This window comes from Salvelinus sp. IW2-2015, linkage group LG25 (assembly GCF_002910315.2).
Source record: "Salvelinus sp. IW2-2015 linkage group LG25, ASM291031v2, whole genome shotgun sequence".
Classification (NCBI taxonomy): domain Eukaryota; kingdom Metazoa; phylum Chordata; class Actinopteri; order Salmoniformes; family Salmonidae; genus Salvelinus; species Salvelinus sp. IW2-2015.
The window spans coordinates 3,760,101-3,773,697 of record NC_036865.1 but is presented as its reverse complement, the minus strand read 5'-3'; positions in this window follow the sequence as shown (position 1 = coordinate 3,773,697).

The following is a 13,597-nucleotide window of genomic DNA, read 5'->3' as shown; positions in this document are numbered from 1 at the left end:
CATTCTCTGTTTCACTGTTTCACTCGGGATATGTTGTCAGAGTCGGTACAGCCACCCGGTTTCTTCGTGCATCGCGCCAACAGAAACAAACATCTCTCTGGTAAGAAGAAGGGCCGGGGTGTATGCCTTATGATTGGTGTAATCCCAACAACATACAGGAACTTAAGTCCTTTTGTTCACCTGACCTAGAATTCCTTACAATCAAATGCCGACCGCATTATAGTCCAAGATAATTATCTTTAATTATAGTCACAGCCGTGTATATCCCCCCCCCCCCCCCCCCCAAGCAGACACCTCGTTGGCCCTGAAAGAACTTCATCGGACTCTATGTAAACTGGAAACCATACATCCTGAGGATGCATTTATTGTAGCTGGGGATTTTAACAAAGCTAACCTGAGAACAAGACTTCCTAAATTGTTAGATTACTTGTTAGATTTTACTGCATGGTTGGAACTAGAAGCACAAGCATTTCGCTACACTCGCATTAACATCTGCTAACCGTGTGTATGTGACTTGATTTAGATTTGATTTAAATTCTATCAGCATATTGAATGCGTGACACGAGCTGGTAGCATTCTGGATCATTGCTACTCTAACTTCCGTGATGCATACAAAYCCCTCCCCCGCCTTGCRTTCGGCAAATCTGACCACAACTCCATTTTGTTGCTCTCAGCCTATAGACAGAAACTAAAACAGGAAACACCCGTGCTCAGATCTATCCAACACTGGTCTGACCAATCAGATTCCACGCTTCAAGATTGCTTCAATCATGTGGACTGGGATATTTTCCAGATAGCCTCAGACAATAACATTGATGTATATGCTGACTCGGTTAGCGAGTTTAATAGCAAGTGCATCGGAGATGTCGTACCCACTATTAAAACCTTTCCGAACCAGAAACTGTGGATTGATGGCAGCATTCGTGCAAAACTGAAAGCGCGAACCACCGCTTTTAATCATGGCCATCGCTCATCCATATATTTGTATGTACATATTCTTATTCATCCCTTTACATTTGTGTGTATAAGATAGTTTGTTAAATTACGTGTTAGATATTACTGCAGTTCGACAGTAAATGACTGATTTGTTCCATAAAGTCCATCATTTATGTCCAAATAGCCACTAGTTGTTAGCGTGTTCAGCCCAGTAATCCATCTTCATGAGCACTACGTCCAGACAAAAACTCGAAAAGGTCCGTTACAGGTCATAGAAACATGTCAAACGATGTATGGAATCAATCRTTAGGATGTTTTTAACATGAATCATCAATAATGTTCCAACCGGAGAATRCCATTGTCTGTAGCAAAGCACTGGAACGAGAGCTAACTCTGTCGGGAGCGCACGTCACGAGCCTGAGACACTCTGCCAGACCRATGACTCATTCAGCTCCCATRCCCCCCTCCTTTATAGCAGAAGCCTGAAACAAGTTTCTAAAGACGGTTGACATCTAGTGGAAGCCTTYGGAAGTGCAACTTAWKCKCAMWGWCWKTGMGMWTTCGGTAGGCCAAGCTTTAAAAAACTACAAACCTCAGATTTCCCACTTCCTGGTTGGATTTTTCTCAGGTTTCGCCTGCCATATGAGTTCTGTTATACTCACAGACATCATTCAAACAGTTTTAGAAACTTCAGAGTGTTTTCTATCCAATATTACTAATAATATGCATTTATTAGCATCTGGGACAGAGTAGCAGGCAGTTTACCCTGGGCACACATTTCATGCAAAAGTGAAAATGCTGCCCCCTATCCCAAACAGGTTTAACCTGTGGTGAGTTATTCACAATTTTCGATGAACAAATAAGGTTTTCTATGTAGGATGGTTAAATAAAGAGCAAAATTATTCATTATATTATTATTTGTGCCCTGGTCCTAAAAGAGCTCTTTGTCACTTCCCACGAGCTGGGTTATGACAAAAACTCACACTCATTCTTATGTTTAAAAAATGTATCGTATAGTGTGTGTATGGCAGGCTTACAATGATGGCAAAAAAACTAAATTTGAGAGTGCGCTGACCCTGGTGCTAGAAGGGGGTACGCAGCTTGAGGTTGAATGTTTGAACATAGACCCAAMGCTATTGAAATGACCAGTAAATCCCACAAATAACCCAAMTATAATGGTTTGTAGARTTAACATCTGGCACATAACGACACAATTACCAGAAAATAGCCTTAAAGTTCATCCAAGTGTTTCTTTGCAAAGATTTCACATGGAATTTAGCAGTCAACYAGTTGAATCGACATTCATTGATTTGGAAATAAAAGCACACTATATATTCCCTTGCGTCATAATGGAATTCCTTCATTACGTCACATTTACTCTGCAATGATTTTTTATTTGATGAAACCCTCATTTGTTTTTTTTTACGTCATTACAAGTTATGTCTGCATTCCATGTTAATTCTCCCCAACTCTTACTGACAAATTGTTTTTATTTTCAAGTCGTATGGGATATTTTATTTAAATGTATTACCCGGACGGAGAAAATCCCATAAGCGTTAATAGTTTCATTGGCTAGGGTAACTGAATTCCCCATACTTTTCCTGTCATAKATTTAGACAGTATTGCCCCTACACTCACTTTTCGAATGACCAACACACTACACTTCAGTTTTTRTCCYCTACCCCCGCAATATCCATGTTGATAACAGGTTTAAAACCTYCCATCAAAACATAGGTGCACATTTTATCAATATACTCACATACCCAAGCTGTGTTCAAATACCCATACTAGTATACTATATACTACATGCTTAATGAGTTTATACACGTCACACTATAAGTTCATTTTAGTATACTGTAAACAAACGGTAACCTTTCAGTTGAGCTTCGCATGTCTACTGGAAGTTGATGTTGTTGCTATACAGCCTCTTGCTAGCTTGTTAGCATAGCAAATTACTAGTTGGACATAGAATCTCCACAACTACGGGTGTTGTGGAGATTCTGACTGTTTAGAGCGCACACTGRCCACTCTGGCCAAGGAGCAGGGTTGATCCAAGCTCTCTGACCTCACAAAGGCAGTCAAGCACCCAAGCTAACTGGTTAAAGTTGGCTAGCTTGCTTGCTACTTCCAGACAAATAAGAGAGCACATCCTCACTTTGACCATTCACTCACCCTAGCAGAGCTGGTTAGGTTTTTTTCATGTCATCCAAAGCGTTGGTGACTAACTGTACTGCTGGAAACAATTTAAGTACGTTTTTCCCCCCAACGTTTACTGACGTCGGCCATATCCAACAGGTGTTGAGTGTTCGTAAATCCATCAATTATTCTGAGCTCTGGTACATTCAGACAAGAGCGCTCTGATATCGGAGCAGATAGCCAGAGCGAATTTATGAAGCACCCATTTTAACAATGTCCATTGAGAACGCACAACGACTATACAATTCAGCTAAGCTAAGAATGATGTGACTAATCAAGTGAATAAACGTTGGGTAGTCTGATAGCATATAGTTAATATACTGGCAAGTTCAATATATTAGTAGCCAACTAACGTTAGGTAGCTAACATATATGTGACCCGATTCAGGAAACTAGGCATATGTCACGACTTCAGAGAAGAGCAGTTTGAACGTAATTTTTTGTATTTTTATCAAAATGCGTTTTTTGGGCAGAAATGCCTTCTTGAAGATGTGAACTTTCATATGCATTAATAACAAACCTTGTATGCCATCTTTAAGTACAAATACAATTGTTAAATTACAGCAACCTTCCCAATAGCCATGATTGGTTGAGATGAGTGGGCTGGACATGCCGAGAGATGAGTTTGGATTGGTCTGCCATATAGAAGGCTTTTGTCTATTTGAGCTGGTCAGTCTGTGTTGGTAATCCTGTTGAACGTAGCTTTTTTTTTTTWWATGTAGCTGCATAAGTGTTGCCTTCTGGAGGATCGAGTTTTGAAATCAGTGGAATTAGAGTATGAAAGCTAAAGATATGGGAAAACACCTGTTTCCGTATTACGTCTTCAAACTAAGGGCATTTATGGCATGGATCCATGACAGGGAGACGCGTCCACCATGCATGATGATGTATATGGGTAATATAGTCTAGCTAGCTACATTTCTAGATGTTACACATGTCTAATTTTGACAGAAAGWTGTTTAATTTCAAGCTAAAGTGTACTGTTAGCTAGTGTTAGCTGGCTAGCCCCTTAGCTGTCTCGTTAGCTAACATGACCTGATGTGTTATCTTATATGTTGTTTACCTAGCTAGGTTAATTATTTAGCTAGCTAGCTATATGTCTGTGGCTAAAGTGTACTGTTAGGTAGCTAACGTTAGCTGGCCGGCACCCTTGCTAACGTTGCGTGTATGACGTTATTATTATTAATTCATATTCATGCTGGGTAGTAATGACATTATTTGGCACTGTTCATTGTTGTTTAACTTAGAGATAGGCGTCCCATCAACGGGACAGTTGTAAATCATGCAGCGCCTTGTTACAATCGCAGATTTTAGAGAAACAACAAATGTCGGTACATATAAGTGTCTTTGTAACGATTGTCGTCGGGAGAAGGAGAGGAGGACCAAAGTGCAGCGTGGTACGTATCCATAATACTTTTAATCATGATGAATACACTAACAAAAACAACAAACGACCAACGAACAGTTCTGATAGGTGCAACAAACACTAACCAGAAAATAACCACCCACAAACAAAAGTGGGAAAACAGGCTACCTAAGTATGGCTCTCAATCAGAGACAACGATAGACAGCTGGCTCTGATTGATAACCATACCAGGCCAAACACATAGAAATAGAAAACCTAGACCTACAACATAGAATACCCACCCACATCACACCCCGACCAAACTAAAAATAGAAACATACAAAGCAATTACGGTCAGGGCGTGACAGTCTTATATCGACTGAAAAATTAAATTCTTGTTAATATAACTGCACTGTCCATTTACAGTAGCTATTACTGTGAAAAAATACCATGCTATTGTTTGAGGAGAGCTCCTAACAACAAAACACTTTTTTCACAGTGATAGGTATGAAAAATTCACCTCTGAAGGTGAAATGTGTACTTACATTTTAAAATCTTGCTCTGATGTATCATCCAAAAGGGTCCCAGAGATAACAAGAAGTATATTTTTGTTAGATAAAATCATTTTTCATATCCTAAAAAGGTCCATATAGCATGCATTATCGATTTTGTATTTCCACTCGTTCATTTTGCAAAGAAAGGAATCTGTGAAAATCTAACCCTAAACATTGTTTCAACCTGTCAAATCACGTTCGTATTTATTCATCAGAGATCCTAGAACGTAACCAGACTTCACTACATCATTAGGGGTGTAGTATATCCTATAGGACACCACATTTGGTCAGAGAGCGACGCCTTCATGGTACATCAATGACGCGGGCGATCTTCACTTGTCGACTCTAACTTTGTCAAATAAGCACCAATCGGGTCAAACAAAGCTAGCTAGATATCCAATGAGCTGGGCTTTACGGGAGTATCGGGAAACCCCATATCTGTCGCAAAATGTAGCTGCTAACCTTGTGCGACAGCAAGCATTTTCCTTTTGGACAAAAATTATAAGAATATGGAGAGTTATGAAGTTATGAAATCTGGCTGTTTTGCAAATGTTGAACTTATAATATGGCTACTAATACTGAAAGCTAAATCAAAGTCCAAGTATACAGATTTTAATATAAATGTCTCCTTCACGATTTGCCCAAATGTACCTGGGTGACTTCACACTAAATGTCATGTAGTTTGCTCATACTTCAAGTTATCCGTCTGAAACTTTGCACATACACTGCTGCCACCATGGACACAATCGGACGCCATCGGAATTACAACCTGAGTGATGGCTGGAACTGGGACCTTTCTGTTGCATTTCAAAGATGGTGGTAGATGGTTGCATTTCAAAGATGGTGTATTTTCTTATACCAGATCTATTGTTTTGTATTCTCCTACATTCAATTCACATTTCCACAAACTTAKGTTTTTCCTTTCAAATGGTACCAAGAATATGCATATCCTTGCTTCAGGGCCTGAGCTACAGGCAGTTAGATTTGGGTATGTCATTTTAGGCGAAAGTTTWWAAAAAGGGGCCTATCCTTAAAAAGTTTAACTAACAAACGTTAGGTGGCTTAACCTCTCTGGGATCGCGGGACGCTTGCGTCCCAACAGCCTGTTAAAATGTAGAGCGCCAGATTTAAAAAAAAATCTATAAAATCAAACTTTATTAAATTACACATATAAGATACCAAATTAAAGCTACACTCGTTGTGAATCCAGCCAACATGTCAGATTTCAAAAAGGCTTTTCGGCGAAAGCATAAGATGCTATTATCTGATGATAGTGCAATGGCTACACTCTCTTTGTTGACAATTTCAACCATGCCGGGCTACTCAAAACGCAGAAATAAAAATAAAACATGCATTACCTTTGACGAGATTCTTTTGTTGGCAATCCAATATGTCCCATAACATCACAAATGGTCCTTTAGTTCGATTAATTCCGTCCATATATATCCAAATTGTCCATTTATTTGGCGCCGTTGTACCAGGAAAAACAGCCTTCAATTTGCGCAAAATCACGAACAAATATCTAAAAAAAATACCTCTAAACTTTGCCAAAACATTTCAAAGTACTTTTGTAATACAACTTAAGGTATTTGTAAACGTTAATAATCGATCAAATTGAAGACGGGTCAATCTTGTTTTCAATACAGGATATCAACAAACTCACGGTACTTTTCAAGTCTTGCTCAACTCTCAAAGATAAACACACGACGTCACTCCACTTCCGGGTCAATATCTTTCTCAGTTGACTAATGAAAACCTTAACCTTTTTCCATACAATGGCGACATCCAGTGGAAGCAGTAGAAACTGCGTGGATAGTGATTAGAATTCTGGTGTGCCCATGATAACCCATTGAACATACAGGAACTTAACAATAAAAAAGTTAGTCCTCAGGGTTTTGACTGCTATATAAGTTCTGTTATACTTACAGATATGATTCAAACAGTTTTAGAAACTTCAGAGTGTTTTCTATCCAAATCTACTAATAATATGCATATCTTATATTCTGGGGATGAGTAGCACGAAGTTGAAATTGCGCACGCTATTTTTCCCTAAGTGAAAACTCTGCACCCTATCCTCAAGAAGTTTTAACATGATGTGTGTGATTTTACATGTTTACCAAGCTAGGTTAATTGTTTACCTAGCTAGCTAGGTATATGTCTTAAGCTAATGTGTACTGTTAGCTTGCAAACATTAGCTGGCTGACTCCCTAGCTAACGTTGCGTGTATGACATTATTATTCCTTCAGATTCATGCAGGGTAGTAATGCCATAATTTGGCACTGTTCATTGTTGTTTAACTAGCTAACATTAGGTGACGTGACGTGACGTGTTTGATCTTACATGTTGTTGACCTAGCTAGGTTAACTGTTTACCTAGSTAGCTAGCTACATGTCTTAAGCTAAAGTGTACAACATCTGGTGAATATGGCCGGTGTCAGTAAACGTCTGCAAAAAAAGCACAATTAAATTGTTGCCAGCAGAGCTGGTTAGGCTGTTTTTCATGTTATCCAGAGGTAAACAAATCATTAGTCAGAGTGTCAAGTGTGCACTCTGAACACAAGGAGATGGGTGGGGCTAAAGCTTAAAACCTCTTTGGGCTAGGTGTCTCGCTAGTGGGATAATTCCAACAACATCCCTTGAAATTGGAGAGCGCCAAATTCAAATAAAAAAATCGTAATATTAAACATTCATGACCATACAACTGTCTTATATCATTTAAAAGCTTAACCTCTTGTTAATCCAACTGCGTTGTCAGATTTCAAAAAGGCTTTACGGCGAAAGCATACCATGCAGTTATCTGAGGACAGCGCCCCACATCAAAATATTTTTTCAACCAGCACAGGCTTCACAAAATCACAAATAGCGATTAAATAAATCACTTACCTTTGAAGATCTTCCTCTGTTTGCAATCCCAAGGGTCCCAGCTACAACATTCAATCAAATCCTTCTTTATATCCAAAAAAAGTATGTTTAGTTGGCGCCATTGATTTCAGTAATCCACTCCTTCAACATGCAGACAAGGAATCCAAGAAGCTACCGGTAAACTTCGTCCAAACAAGTAAAACAACATTTCTATTCAATCCTCAGGTACCCTAATATGTAAATAAACTATAATATTTCACAAGGAAAGAACAGTGTTCAATAGGAAAGGAAAATAACGAAGAGCGTGCCCTCATTCACAATCGCCTAAAGACTACTTTTCCTGTGTAGCTCCCTTTGGAAAGAGTACAATTACTTGTTCGTTTTTCAAGAAACAAGCCTGAGACCCTGTATATCGACTGTTGACATCTAGTGGAAGCCATAAGTAATACAATCTGGGAGTAATTTTTATATATAGACCCATAGACTTGCATTGGAAAGGCCTGTGACCTCCAAATAAAACATTTTTCAAATGGATTTTCCTCGTTTTCACCTGCTATACTCACAGACATTATTTTTTACAATTTTAGAAACTTCAGGGTGTTTTCTATCAAATGCTACCAATTATATGCATATCCTAGCTTCTGGGCCTGAGTAACAGGCAGTTTACTTTGGGCACATCAGTCAGGCGGAAATTCAGGATACTGCCCCCTAGCCGTAAGAAGTTTTAAGAGGGTGTGAACGATGCTGAATGGGTGTAGTCAAAGAGCTCTCTCACCGAAACACTAAAATGTCCTTTTCTCAAAAGTGAGTTTACAACTGTGTCAACTTTCAAAGCAGAATTACTTTCCCATTGTTCTTCAAAAATGCAGTGTATGATATACCATTTTGTAGCTCTGAGTCTATTTTTTCCAATGTAAAAAACCCAATTTCAAATAATACCAAATCCAGGTGATGAGTCACATATTGCTGGTACATATTGCTGTAATGATATGCAATGCGGTTCATAAGGATAGTGTAACAAATTGTCATAATTCGTTAAAGCAATGCATTTGTGTCTGCTCTCGCATATTTCCCGTCAGCAGGGAAATGCTGCCCAATTTTGTCCATGATTGGATTTTTTTCATATTCAAGCCAAACTGGTAGAATACCTTTGCGCTTCCTTTAGTGCCTCTATTGTTTTGCTATCGTTTACCTCTTCCTGACCGTGGCCAGAGTGTTTAGATTTACTCACTCACCGCTCTAATATATTCCAATTTAACAATTTTCCAAGGTAGTGAAACCCACTTCCCCGGAGAGTAGTTATGGTATTTGTGCKWTTTAATTGGTAATGGTTTTGATACCTTATATTAGAACCAATATTGGAACGTCTGCCAATTTACTACTGGAGAATATGTGTTCCTTTATTCGATTACACTGTGCAGCCAGTCGGGTTGATAGGGTGCATAATTTGTCCATAATATAAATCTCGTCAATACACATACTCAGGAAACAAAAACAAACAGTCTTTGGTTAGGAATGTCTTCCTTTATTTTAATTTGAAAAAAGTAATTTCTTCTCCATCAAAATATTTTTTAATTACTCTATGTKATTTGAAATGTTGTAACCACATGGTAGTTCCTCCTTGGGAACATTTCCATGGAGTCTCAACGTCAACAGTGAAGAGGCGACTCCGGGATGCTGGCCTTCTAGGCAGAGTTGCAAAGAAAAAGCCATATCTCAGACTGGCCAGTAAAAAGAAAAGATTAAGATGGGCAAAAGAACAGACACTGGACAGAGGAACTCTGCCTAGAGGGCCAGCATCCCGGAGTCGCCTCTTCACTGTTGATGTTGAGACCGGGGGTTTTCGGGTACTGTTTAATGAAGCTGCCAGTTGAGGACTTGTGAGGCGTCTGTTTCTCAAACTAGACACTCTAATGTATTTGTCCTCTTGCTCAGTTGTGCACCTCCCACTCCTCTTTCTATTCGTTGGAGCCAGTTTGCGCTGTTCTGTGAAGGTAGTAGTACACAGCGTTGTACGAGATCTTCAGTTTCTTGGCAATTTCTCGCATGGAATAGCTTTCAATTCTTAGAACAAGAATAGACTGACAAGTTTCAGAAGAAATTTCTTTGTTTCTGGCCATTTTGAGTCTGTAATCAAACCCACAAATGCTGATGCTCCAGATATTCAACTAGTCTAAAGAAGGCCAATTTTTTTACTTCTATAATCAGGACAACAGTTTTCAGCTGCGCTAACATAATTGCAAAAGGGTTTTCTAATGATCAATTAGCCTTTAAAAACYATAAACTTGGATTAGCTAACACAACGTACCATTGGAACACAGGAGTGATGGTTGCTGATAATGGGCCTCTGTACGCCTACGTAGATATTCCATAAAATAAATCAGCTGTTCCAGCTACAATTGTCATTTACAACATTAACCATGTCTACACTGTATTTCTGATCAATTTGATGTTATTTTAATGGACAAAAAGTGCTTTTCTTTCAAAAACAAGGACATTTCTAAGTGACCCCAAACTTTAACGGTGGTGTATATATTTATAAAAAAATCACTTAAAATCCAATAGCTCCTTGACCATATGACCTAGACATCTCAAATCTACTTTGGAATGTTCACAGGGTAGGGAAAAACATTGCACAGCCTATGGTTTTACCAAAAAACACTTACTATACTATACTTTATAGAAAATTGTGTTTTACAATAGCTCTACAACCACATCACTTAGCAACCTAATTTCAACTCCAGTTTATTCTTGCCATAGAGAGTTATGTTGCACTGCCTTTGATTTAAAATTCAATCAATCCTTGACCATGTGACCTAGACACCTCAAACCAGTGTTGAAATGTTCATAGGGTAGGGACATGCATCGCACACCCTTTTGATTTATGAAAAATAATTGCATTTCTTTTACCTTCATTTATTAGTTAAATGTTTTACTTAGAACTTCAGTAGCTCCTTGATTACATCACTGAGGCACCTCAAAACAACTTAGGAATGTTCAGAGGGTAAGGACACACATTGCACACCCTTTGGGTTTCCCATAAAGCGCTTACACAATTTTATATACATATTTGAAAATGTCCTATTTCAATAGCTCATCAACCACGTGACTTTATTTCTCAGGGTTTCCGTTAGGAAAATATGGCGCTGTACAACGTGACCGTTTCCACAACCTAATTGTAGGCTAACCAATAGCCAAACGGAGATTCGGTGAAAATAAAAATCTCATTGATTTATCAAAACCAGTCCCCATGCTTGTCTCAGAGCAGTGCTGTCTTGACCTCCGAATGCTGTCTTTTCCCCCTTCAGTCCAGTTACAGCCTGTTCTGATCAAGTAGAAACAATTTCATTTCATAWTTTTTTMGGGGTGTGCGTGCAGGACAGAGGAATAGCAATTCTTACACTATTGTTCAGGAGGAAAGTAAAATTGCATGTCAATTCATAAACCATGTGCCATCAAATCTCTTCCCAACTATTTTGCGATCTATATGGCTCTCCGCCAATCATTACATTTATAGGATTGGAGGATTCTATATTAATATCATTAGGGTATTTTTCATTAGGGCAAATCTGGAAAATGATGATGGTAATATTTTTCCTTTTAGAGACTATAATACATGGCATCCAGGTCAGAATAACCAAAACATTTATTTTTTAAAGACTATCAGAAAGAATGTTTATTTATTTGTTTATTTTGATTCAAAGCCATGAATGAGTGAGTCACTCACCTTTATGTAGGTGCCGAGGCTATATGACTGCGCCATCAACTTGATTATTTAGCAGACATCACTTGCTTATATTCAGTTAACACATACAGTTGAACTCGGGAAGTTTACATACACTTAGGTTGGAGTCATTAAAACCTGTTCGGGATCAGTGTACCGCTGGCGGTACAATTTCCAGMCAAACTGGAGGGCGCGTAATTCAAGTCAATTCTAATAGTTATTATAGCGGTTAAACATTTAGGTACATATAAGTGTCTTATATCGGCTAAAAGCTTAAATTCTTGTTAATCGAACTGCACTGTCCAATTTACAGTAGCTATTACAGTGAAAACATGCCATGCGATTGTTTGAGGACGGCGCCCCACATCAAAATATTTTATCCACCGGCACAGGTTTCATACATTCACATATAAAGATGACATATTCACCTACTTTTTGAAATTCTTCCTCTGATTTGTCATCCAAAGCGTCCCAGACATAACATATGGTGTCGTTTCTTTAGATAAAATCATTTCTTCTATCCCAAAAAGTCCGTAGAGTTYGCGCCATCGATTTGAGTAATCCACTCGTTCAACTTGAAGAGAAAGGAATCTGAAAATCTACCCCTAAATTTTCATTCAACAAGTCAAAATACGTTTGTATTTAGTCCTCAGACACCCTAAAGTGTAATCAAACTATAATATATCTTTCGGAAAGAAGTATGTTCAAAAGGAAACTGCTTTTAGCAGGTGCACAACTTCATAATGGCGCGCAATGACACAGATTTTCAAGACTGTGTCTTCATACAAAAACTCTTATTTCTTATTCGTTTTTGAAGTTACAAGCCTGAAACTTTGAACACAGACTGCTGACACCCTGTGGAAGCCATATGAGTCATCCAGGGATTTTACAATATGAGCTTTCTCTTCCATTTGATGGTCTCTGGTTGGTTTTTCACATATCTATTGTGTTATATTCTCCTACATTATTTTAACATTTCTACAAACTTCAAAGTGTTTTCTTTCAAATGGTACCAATAATATGCATATCCTGGCTTCAGGGCCTGAGCTACAGGCAGTAATTGAGAAAAAAGGGGCCTGATCCCTAACAAGTAAAAGAAAATGGATAGAAAACACAATGAAGTTTCTAAAACTGTTAAAATAATGTCTGTGAGTATAACAGAACTGATATGGCAGGCGAAAACCTGAGGAAAATCCATCCGGAAGTTGTTTTTTTTGGAGGTCACAGGCCTTTCCGATGCAAGCCTAAGAGCTCTACAAAAAAATAGCTCCCAGATTGCAGTACCTATGGCTTCCACTAGATGTCAACAGTCTTTATTCAAGGTTTCAGGCTTGTTTCTTGAAAGACAAACAAGTAAATGTAGTTTATCCAAGGAGAGCCTCATTGGGAAAGTAGTCTTTTGGCGCGCATGAATGAGGGCGCGCTCTTCGTTATTTATCTTCCCTATTGAATATACTAGTCTCCGTATTAAATATTATCGTATATTTAGATATTACAGTACCTGAGGATTGAACAGGAAAGTCGTTTGACTTGTTTGGACAAACTTTACCAGTAACTTTTTGGATTACTTTGTCTGCATGTTGAAAGAGTGGATTACTGAAATCAATGGAGCCAACTAAACTGACTTTTTGGGATATAAAGAAGGACTTTATCGAACAAAATTACCATTCATTGTGTAGCTGGGACCCTTGGGATTGCAAACAGAGGAAGATCTTCAAAGGTAAGTGATTTTTTTTATTTTAACAATTGTTTACAGACAGATTATTTCACTTATAAAATCACTGTATCACAATTCCAGTGGGTCAGAAGTTTACATACACTAAGTTGACTGTGCCTTTAAAACTTCTCTAGGATAGGGGGCAGCATTTTCACTTTTGGATAAATAGTGTGCCCAATTTCAACTTCCTTCTACTCATCACCAGAATATAAGATATGCATATTATTAGTAGATTTGGATAGAAAACACTCTGAAGTTTCTAAAA